This window comes from Hibiscus syriacus, unplaced genomic scaffold (genome assembly GCF_006381635.1).
Source record: "Hibiscus syriacus cultivar Baekdansim isolate YM2019G1 unplaced genomic scaffold, ASM638163v2 tig00117034_pilon, whole genome shotgun sequence".
In the NCBI taxonomy this organism is placed as follows: Eukaryota; Viridiplantae; Streptophyta; class Magnoliopsida; order Malvales; family Malvaceae; genus Hibiscus; species Hibiscus syriacus.
The window spans coordinates 14,209,016-14,220,747 of record NW_024063533.1 but is presented as its reverse complement, the minus strand read 5'-3'; positions in this window follow the sequence as shown (position 1 = coordinate 14,220,747).

Sequence of the window (11,732 nt, the reverse complement as noted above, 5' to 3'; positions counted from 1 at the left end):
ACTTTAAAATTAAAAACAAATCTCTTAAGATATCTCTGCCCGTCCACCTTCCAGAAGGTGTTGACTAGATCTTTTAGGAAACTGCTACTGACTGGACCTTCTAGAAATTACTACGTCAAACCATATCATGCCCATAGTCGTGCCCATGTCTCCATCCGTGACCATTTAATAAAAAATATGCATAATGCACCTTTCACTAATAATTATTGAAAGTAAGATCCTGTGTGAAAATAAGCATAATACAACCAAATCAGCAGCAATAAATCTGTAAGATTGAATAATTAAGAAGCAAATAGTATCGATTTAGAACACTCATCATAACTTTAATAATTCATAGTCAAACACATAACAATAGAAACAAACACTTAATAATTAAACTTGAACACTAAAGAATAAGCATACATAAATACTAGACAATATCCATAATGTCTACAAATTTCATTATAATTATGCTTAAACCCTAAACTGTTACTACAAGTACTATTCCCACAAAAATACATATGACACACAACATAGAGCAAACTCACATTGTCTTAGAAAAATCTTTTTATTTCTTCAATGTTGTATATTTCTTTTTCAAGCTCTCAATCTTTCACTTTAATTCATTATTATTTCAAGCATCTTCAACACATTCATTCCTTCTCACTTTGCTTTGCACAGTTTCACTCTGATCCAACAAGACACTATTGATTTGACTAGTAGAAGTAACCCCATAATTTCTAGTTTATCTTGTAAGTCTTGTATTTTCCTTAAATAAATATTGTTCACTATCACGTAATTATCGTAGTAAGTAATTTGCTCTCTCTGGCTTGCTAAAATCAAACCATTCAAAATACCTGCAACCATCTGTAATAAGAAAAAAAATCCATTATCAAACAATATAGGAATTTTTTATAAAATAAAAAAATGAACTTATTAGAGCCTAAATCATCATAATTGTTTTATTACAAGTGAACTAAAATTATAAAGTATCAAACTTTTCTTATCGGGAAATATAATAAACCATAATATCTTCTTCCAGGGTTTAAATTGCTCCATGAAGTCTCTCTAGGAACCAATTTATTGCAACAACACTCTTCTGTACTCAATCATACATGAAATCTCATCGAGAAGAATTGAAGATGTTTGAAGAATCCTACTTGTCCATTAGAGAGTTTATACCAAATACAAAACATACAAACTACATTCAGTATTTAAACAAATTACATTAAAATAAAATAATTCATGCATTTGTAAACTCATTAAGTGTAATATTATCTAATTAATTATTCATTAAGATAAATCAATTCACAAAAAACAACACTATTCAAAAAGCACATGGAGGTACCACTTTCCCAAATACAAAAATAAAATAAAATGCAGTATCGCCATCAATATAAAGTAATTTTTTTATCATACATACATCAAAATGTGATTTTCAACATCCTTTCAACAATGTTCATTAGTAGAAATCCAAATAAAAACAAAACATATACTCTAACATAAATACATAAAACTCAATTTGAACTAAACTATACAATAAAAATTCGTATAAAATTCAAGAGTTATGAACAACTCATCATAAAAATCTATAAAACCCATTTATAAAAATTATAAAACTCATTCAAAATTGTACAAAGCCAAAAATATAAGAAAATTCATTCAAAAAATAAGCAAATAGGGGACGATTCGATTAAAAATAAATAAACTCACCTTCAAAAGATGCAATTGTGTAATCGATTGGAAGCTCTTGCTTGAATGAAATTAAATAAATTAAGAGGGGAAAATATTTGAAATTTTTGGGTTTGAAATAAATAAAATTTTGGAAATAATCGGGTATCTCCTATTTGTGACTTTACCTGTGATATATACTACATGTGTTTAATTTTCTTTCATTAAATTCAAAAAACAATTATATATTAAATAATTTTTGTTTCATTACATATCAAAACAAATAGTTTATAAGCCAAGTTGTTCCATACCCTTGAATCCTACTTGTCCATTAGAGAGTTTATAAGCCAAGCTGTTCCATACCCTTGAATTGGGTTTAATTCCCTTTCACGCATTAGAAGTGTTTAGTACTTCCTTTTAATCAACAACGATTGGAGAATAACTTGTTTCACTCTCCTAGTGGTTATAAAGAATTTAATATAAATATTATTACTAATATTTTTTATTTTTCCAAAATAATTGATGTGACACTGCCACCTCATCACCTATTATGACCCAATGATAACTGTTCAAAAGAGTTATCATTTAGGATCTTTTTATCTATATTAAGTTTGAACTCTAGAATCATTAAGATCAATGTAGGTTCATTTTATCATATTTTACATTATTTGTGCATTGGGAGTGAGTTTGCATCTTTTTGTCTATTTTATGATATTTTGTTGTAAATTACTACCCTAGTGTTGTGACATTGTTAATATTGTAGCCATTGTTGTGTATCGGTGTTGTACTAGAACGCTGAGAAGATTTTACAGCAACTAATGACTCACTAGACGATTATGGAATTTTCTGGAAATTGACAGTTATCCATTCCAGCTGTAAAATGGCTAAAAAATAAAGGAAATATTATATTTTTCCTATTTAAGGATGCATTGACCTTTGAGTATTATAAAAGGGGTTAACCTTCTCACTTTTGAGGACATTCTTCTTCTCCAAAAATTTTCTCCACAAATATTATCTTCAAAGCAGCCATGGCCGCCTAAACGTTTCACATGTGAGTGTAACATCAATTGTGGAGCAACATCATTCAGCAGAGGTGATCGATCGAGGTTCAATCGTGCTTTTAGTTTCTTTACTTTAGAAGGTTATATACTATTTTCTAAGTTGTATGATTTAAACTTCATCGTGTTATTGGGATTTGAACTTAAAGTGTTCGATGAAATGCTTCTTTGTGATTTTTGCTTAAACAATATATTTTTTTTGTTGGATCTTTACTTGTTATTTTTATAAATGCAAATATCTTTTATATGTGTTTAATCTTGGTTATTTTTAGAGATAGAAGTACTAAGATTGCATGCTACTTATTTATAACATCAATTATTATGAAAATAATGTTAATGCAAAGAAATTTGTATTGCAGATTGTTTATTCTCTGTTAACAGCTTGATTGGTGGATTTGAAAAGGATTATTTCTTCTTTTTAAGTGCTTAAATTATGAAAAGAATCAATTTGTTAATCATTTCATGACACTTAATTGTGTTGTCATAATATTATCATGTTGATAGTTACCAAATGACAACAACATCCTTGGTTCATTGGTCTGATTTCTCTCCTGATTGTTATTACATTCCTTGTCATTATTATTTTGATTTTTAATATTGTTATATCCTTTTGTTACCTACTCATTCCAACATACACTTCTTTTATTTTCACTACAATAATTTTATTGTGTCATTTTCTCTATATAGATACGATACTCGATGCATTAAGTGTATCCACTTTACTATTTGATATCTAACATGTGCACTTGCGTATGTTGTAGCATTAATCGTAGTTTCAAGTTTAGGCGTCGTTGTCGAGGATAAATATTATTTTATTAAATTTGTAGGTGGCCTGAAAATTGGGGGAGGTTTAGGTACAGGGGCAGGCTCTTTATCTTGGGATGAAGTAGGGGATGTGTCCATCGAGGCCTTACCCTTATTCAAGTGAGAGGGCGGATCACTAACACTTACCCTCCCTTGGGCTGGTTCTGTATAAGTGGTATGCGCAAGGGCATCTGCTTCTCTCAATTTGGTTACCTTTGGCGATTCTGCGATCAAGGACTCTAGGAATAGGGAGAAGTCAGTTGAGGTATGGGGTAGCATCTCCTTGAAGTAGGAGGCTAGGACTTCATCTCTCTTTTTCATGTAAGTGAAAAATGTATCCATCTTGCTCTTCGACTATTTGATCTTCCCTTTTATGTGTCGTGTATAATTAATAATTGACACCAGTTTTGCTAAAGCTATAGTTTTCGCTCCTCTATCAGCTGTCTCCTCGGGAGTTTCTTCATCAAATCCCTTTAAGACTTGGATTTTCTCTAGTGTTAGGCCTTGCTTCCTGGGTATGACCTCATCAAAGGATTCCTCGTACACCTTCTTCATTCGGAAAAAAAACAGTGATCAAGTTTGGAAAATTCAATGGCCTTGATTTTCTTTTTAGGCATGCATATATTTCATCAACAATGATCTTCTGATAGGGAAGCGGTGGCAGATTAATAAATGTTGCTCTTGTTGAAGAATCAAACCTAGAAAGCTCTAGACCCGATGTAAAACAAAGAGGGATGAATAGAAGATGGTGGCTCCCTTATTAAGGTGAATGGTAAAGATGATGACGGTGAGGATGGATTTATGGAAAATAGATGGATATGTATTCTATTGAACCTTCCTAGTCGCAATGAAAAGGAAAACTCAATAATATGACTCTAAGTGTCATATCAAACCCTCCTAGTCACATTAAAAGGGAAAACTCGATAATATGGCTCTAACCAACCCTCTTAGTCGCGATGAAAAGGCAAATCGGAGTGTGAAGATTAATCTGCTTCACAAGAACTTGAAAGAACTCCAGGAGAAGAAGCTTCGAAGGCACAAGGCAATCAACACTTGCAAAAACGAACTCTCATTGTATTATTAATCGAAGACATTTATTTTTCAAAGTTTACTGAAGCCTCCTAAAGGTTCTAAATAAAATGACTAAAATAATAACAAACTAAACATGTCTTAACTTTAATTCTTAATCAAATAATAATAAACTAAAAATAATATTTTAACTCAACTTTAATTCCTAATAAAATAATAAATCTAATCTTAAAAGATAATGCATCATCCTGTATTAAATTATATTACAAATATTTGATAAAATAATTAAAAATTCGTAATATTTACAAAATCTCGTATTAATCCCGTATAGTATTTTCTGCATGCATTGTCTTCACTAAAATGGCCATATCTTGAGTTCCCAATATCATATTGATGCAATTTAAGAACATTGCAAATATAAGAGGCAAACGATTGTATCTCCAGAAGACATGTTGACCAAATTAGATCAGTGTCATTCAAAAAAGTCATCGCAAGTCAGATACTGTTCTGGTATTCTTTTCCAAGGATTAGACGAGTGGATCATTTTGTACAGTTATTACTTCTTCCTTTGATGCGAGCCTTGTGATGCATGTATTCCTCTATTTCTTCAAAAATATTCAACTTGGAATCTGAAACATTAAAGGGATCAACATTAGAATCATTTAATGATTCATTCACATTATGTTTATCAAATAGATATGCTTTGAATCTTTGAGACTTTGTTCATCTAATAGGATTGAGTAGAAACATTTGTCCAACTAAGCATGTATTACGGACTCTGGTGCACGTATCATTCCCCCACTCCTCAAAAGGATCCTTCCTCGAATATAAAAATCCAAGAGAAAGAGATTGAAAGGAAAACTTGTGAAACATTTACCAGGATCAATGTGATATGTCTTTATACATTTTAGTCGAGGTTTCTTCTTCGTAGGAACTGATTTCTTGTAGTCTTGAAATCCTCTTTTTCATACAAGTCTTGTAATTTGATGTTTAGGTTGAGATTGAACATGGCGCTAGCTACTGTTGGCTTTCTTTATGATTGCTTCAGATATTCTCTCTATGGTTTGACTCGTGTGTGGCTAGAATGAGTGTTGAAAAACCATTTCAAATGGTTTGTTAAAGTAATTCCTTAAGTCTCCTAAGTGTGGTTCATGAATTAAACGCGGTCTTTTATGCACTTAAAGAGTTGTGTTTAGTATGGATGACAACTTCAAGAGTCTTACCTTGTAAAAAGGAGAAGTACGTTACAATATCATTAAAATGAGTAATAAAATACTTACATTTGGACTCTCAAAAATCGTGACTTTATTGATATGGCATAGTGATTAGGGTTTTCAGGTGGTAACCCATCAGGAGGGTCACCTAGCACCATTCAGAAACTATTGGTGATGGAAGGTTGTATGGATCAGTCCCGTCTTGCTTTCACTTTTTCATCAATTACATGGATTCCCTGTGCACGAACTATAAATACTGTGAAGTTATTCAAATCATGTTTTGTCACTAAGATGATGTCACAAATAAGACTTTTTTAGATGTAGCCTTTTTGTAACAAATCTAACTCTTTAGTTTCTTCGAGATTGTATGTTTAATGAGGTATGATGGAACCATAAATTAGATTGGTTTGGTTTGGTTTTGTTTTCCTCTTTTCGATGGTAATTCGTTAGGTGGATCACCAACACTTCTGGAAAATCCTGTAAAAGAGATGAAAACACACTAGGTAAATCCTTGTTAATGTTAGAAATAGAAACAATTGATTTCCTAAAGCGAACAAGGATACAAGGTTGTTGTAAAGAAGATTCTCTCTCAATTCTTTGTGCTCACACATAGATTTTGAGTCACTCTTTTCTTCTCACAATTAGGTTCACTCACCTCCCATGGGTCATTATTCTTTTGGCTTTTGTAACTAGTGACCTCTTTTACTTTTGCCTCTTTCTCAGCCTTTTCTTTTTTTACTTTCCTTATCTCCTCATAAATTCTCATTTGATCTTTAGGGGTTCGAAGTGTGTCATTATTTTTTGGTAATTCTTTCTCCATATCTGGTTTGTCATCTCTAAGCTTTTTTTTTAGAAGATGGAGTAGATGACGAGGAAGGATTACCTTGGTAAGAGGATGAAGTAACTTGGTAATGCTATGTGAATAAGAATGTCTTTTGGATTTGTTCTTCAATTGTTATTACCTTCTTTAGTGTATCTTCAAGGTTTTCGTACCCATGGAGGTCAATAAGATTAGTGATGTTTGAGTTCAAGGCGATGACGAATCTTGACACGGTATCTTCTTCTTCTTCAGTTATGTTAGCTCTATTGAGTAAGGATTGCATCTCCTTGTAGTAGTCTCCAACCGAACTTCTACCTTATCAAAGTTGGTGTAGTCATAGTTTAACTTCTCATGTATAATGTGCTGGTAGGAATAAGTCCTCATGATTAGTTTGAGGTCGGTCCAAGAAGTGATTGCTTGAATTTGGAAGTTCTCGATCTTTTTCCTTATTTGCATCCGCCAAGTGTGAGCATATCCTTCGAATTCCATGGTGATGAGGGGAACTTGTTCAGCTTGGGGACAGTCATGGTATGTTAACATGAGATCAACTTTTCCTTCTCAATCGATGTACTTGTCTGGATCGTTGTCTTCTTTGAAAGACGGGATAGTGAACTTTGGTTTTGCAAAGAGTTTGGGTGCTTGGAAATATGGTTGTGCTCGTATGGCTCCCAAAAGTTCAGCATTATTTGGTTTTGGATTTTGGTTTGATAGATCCAGTTATGGTTATTGTCATTCTCTCACGATATTGTTAAGTTCATCGAATCTTTTAAATTGAGTCGTGAGTTTTTCAAGTGCGACTAAGATAGCCGTAAGTTTCTTGTTGTTATTGTCTCCCATCCTGAAATCATAACACTCAAAAGAAATTTTTAAAGTAAACTAAAACTAAAAGAAAGAAAATTCAACAAAGCAAGAAACCTCAAGTGTCACTCCATGAAAGTAATATAGTGAGACGCAAGTAAGTCGATCTTGTACTCTTTAAAACTCACTTTACCAAGTAGTCTTCCACAGTTCGTATCAGAGTTTGATTACTAGCAAAGGCGATAAGAAAACCTAAAAGATCTAAGAGGCCAAACAAGGTTTAGATTCCAAGAGAATGAGAATACAAAGAAGAAAGAAGTATGCAAACTCTTTAGTCCTACTAACACAAAAAAGATAATGTGTTAGATAATGTAAAAAAAAAAATAAAAACTAAAAGAAAAGAACCTAAAGTATTAAGAGTCAAAGAAAAAAAAAGAACAAAACCAGAAACTTAAAAAATGTTGGGTCAACTTGAGAAACGTTTTTGAGGGGGTTACAGTGTCCAACAATTTTGGAAAATTTCTTGAAAGTCGTTACATGTGTTTAGAAACCACCTGGAAATTTTCATAACCAAATACTTTTAGTAGTATCCAGTAGACATTGTTGAACGGTGAGTCCTCAAACAGTCTGTTTTATGTGATCATTCTGTTCGAAGATGTTATTGATCTCCAAAATTATGATTTTTTTAATGATCTTTAATATATGTAGTTTCAATCTAGAAATTTTCACCACAAAATTCTTCTTGTAGAATCTTTAAGAAATTTGACAAGATTCTAGACTGAATCTGCCGATGAAACTTGAACGATGTATTTGAAGGTTCTAATGAACTCCGATTAAGGTGAATTTTGGACTAGAGATTACTATTAGGATAAATATGATATATATAGAAAATAAGGCCTAAATTCTTTCGTTTTCAATTTTTGTTAATTTGTTTTGATGAAAAATAGCAAACTAACAAGATGAATTTGAATCTAAATTAAAATTAAACAAAAAGAACCTGAAACGATGAATCTTTTGCGAACTAGATTTGTTGGGGTACCTTGACAGTTTTGTGTGCAATAACAAGCAATATTGCTTTTTTTTCCAATAATCAGCCCAAATCTGATGCCAATTGATATGGAAGAGGTGGCAGATTAAATAACGTTGCTCTTGTTGAAGAATCAAACCTAGAAAGCTCTAAACCTGATGAAGAACAAAGGGAGATGAATAGTAGAAGGTGGATCCCTTATGAAGTTGAATGGTAAAGATGATGATGGTGAGGATATATTTGTGGAAAATAGATGGATAAGTGCCCTATCAAACCCTCATAGTCGTAATGAAAAGGTAAATTGAATAATATGGCTCTAAGTGTCCTATCGAACCCTCCTAGTCGCAATGAAAAGTAAAACTAAATAATATGGCTCTAACCAACCCTCCTAGTCGCGATGAAAATGCAAATCGGAGTGTGAAGATTAATCTCCCTCACAAGAATTTGAAAGAACTCTAGGAAGAGAAGCTTTGAAGGCACAAGGCAATCAACACTTGCAAAAATAAACTCTCGTTGTATTATTAATCAAAGAAATATGTTTTTCAAAGTTGAATGAAGCCTCCTTTATATAGGGGATGAGTTCTAAGGGTCCTAAATAACTAATGAATAAAATAATAACAAACTAAACATGTCTTAACTCTAATTCCTAGTAAAATAATAATAAACTAAAAATAATATTTTAACTCAACCTTAATTCCTAATAAAATAATAAATATAATCCTAAAATATAATGCATCATCCTATATTATATTATATTACAAATAATCAATAAAAATATTGAAAATTTGTAATATTTACAAAATCTCGTATTAATCTCGTATAGGATTTTCTGCATGCAATGTCTTCACTAAAATGGCCATATCTTGAGTTCTCGATATCATATTGAAGCAATTCAAGAACCGTTTCAAATATAAGAAACAAATGTCATATCCACATACATGTTGACCAAATAAGATCAGTATCCCATTCAAAAAGTCATCGCAAGTCTACTGCTATTATGGTCTTCTTTTCCAAAGCTTGGATGAGTGGATCATTTGGAAGAGTTATTACTTCTTCCTTTAATGTGAGCCTTTTGATGCATGTATCATCTTCCCAACATCAATCAGCCTTCCCAGCATGACCAAGTGTAGCAAGACTTCAACGAGACAGTGGTATGGTGAGAAGTGGGCATCCAATGGGTTTTCAAAAAGTGGTTCCAAACTTTTGCATACGGCTTTAGCTACTTTCCACGTTCATCTTTCTGCTGGATAAATTTTCCCATTTGGATCCTTTGAAGAAAAGATCTTGCAAGCCCTTTTGGTAGGTTTGATCATTGATGCTCTCGAAAAAGGGGGTATGCTGGTCAACTATGTCTTTGAACCTAAAGAACTTGTTAATGGAGGCAGCAGTGAACTTGATCTTCTCTCCTTGCACATAAACACTTGATTGGGTGGAGCTTCTGAGGTGGGTGTAAAACTCCCTCACCAAAGTTAACGAAACAAGCCCTAGGTGTTCGGCACACTTCCTCTATTTTTGCTTGGTAATGACCACCATCACCTTCTTGTCGAAGCCATCCTCATTTTTTTGAGAAATATGTGCCCTTTCTCAAAATAGACCTTCCTCTCTTCCATTTGTTGAAAATTGATCTTGGTTGCCTTGTTGACAAACTTTTCGATCTCGATCGACGGGGGGGCCTTTGAACTGATTGGGGCGTCAGTTGCATTCTTGCATCTCAGTATATTGTTGTGAGAGAATGGACGAAGAATCTTGTGTTGCTAGGGTTTTCTCGGTGGGAAATGTGGGGTAACTTGATGAAGAAAATGATGGGGTTAATGGTGGTAGGGTAGAAAAGTTGAAGACAAAGAAGATTGAAACACTTGGAGAAGTAAATAAGAAAGAGAAAATTGAAAGTTGATGGTGATGTTAAGGGGGCTGATGATTAAGGAGCTTTGGGAGTGGTATGATTGGATGGGAGTTAATACAAAAGTGAAAAGGCAAAGATAAAGTTTTAATAGGTCATGATTAATTGGTAGGTTTAAATTTTAAAAAGGAAAAGAAACACCATTTTTGCCTTTTTAATACCACCCAAAAGATTTGGGATATATGCAGTGTTTTTCAACTTCCAAAAATTAAATAAAACCAAAAACCCTAAGTAAAAAAATGGATAAGGATTTTGTTCCTTAATAATGCAGTCTCACGCCATCTTCTGCAGCCATATGACAAAAATTAATTAAGGAATAAAGCAATAAAAGAAAAAATAAAAGTATAATTAAAAATAATGAACTAAAAGGAAAAATAAAATAAAATTTATTTATTTATTTACACTTGCAGTTGAACAAATATATGATATAACAAAAATTAAAGAGTAAAGAAATGTGAACTCTCATATGTTATGAAAAAGTGTAGATGACTAGTCTCACACAGTTGGGCACGGTGTAGGCCTTCAATCTTTTGTCATTAACCTTGAATACAATTCCATCATAAAGGTTCTTGATATCTATAGCTCTATAGGATAGACTCTGTGCACTTGGAATAGGCTTGACTACCTTAACTTAAGTTTCCCGGAAAATAGTTTCAGTCTCGAATTGTAAATGAGAACTTGTTGGCCCTCTGAAAAATGTTAAAGATGTTTATCATTTCATTTCTTTGTCTTGTCCTTGTACAAACATGCGTTCTCGTAAGCTTGATTGATATCTAAAAATAAATGATATGTTCAGCTCAGATATTCGGATATACAATCCGAAAATTCAGATATCTGATTATTTTGGATTATATTTAGATCAATGTTTTACTTATCTGAAATTTTGGATATCCCAATTTTGGATCGAATCAGATCTGATATTTAAATTTGCACACCCCTACCTAACATAGAACTTAGATAGTTAGTTGATTGATTAATTTCAAGAGCTAAAAAAAATATTTGCATCATCTTCTGTCCGCATCATCAGAATCGTGAAGTCCAGATATATAAAATTGAGGTTTTAGATCATGTAGAGGAAATGTCAAATGAGAAAATATTAGGAATCTCATTCAGAAAGACACAATGCTGATATGTGATAAATTAAGAAAACTAATAACAGGGAACAAATTATATTACTCTGATCTTTGTCTGGAAGAGACCCATCTTCCTACAACAATGAAAGGTTGCAAGTAAATTATCAATTACATTTGTCAATTCAGATAATCTGAAAGCAGAATATAATAAGACATAACCTCGGCATCTACAAATGAATCATCTTCATCAACATAAATCATGTTTAACAACAAACTCTATAAAGCGAGTAACATATAAATGAAAAGTAAGGACAAAAATATTGTAAATGTCTCTGCAAAAACACAGGATAAAAAGGATA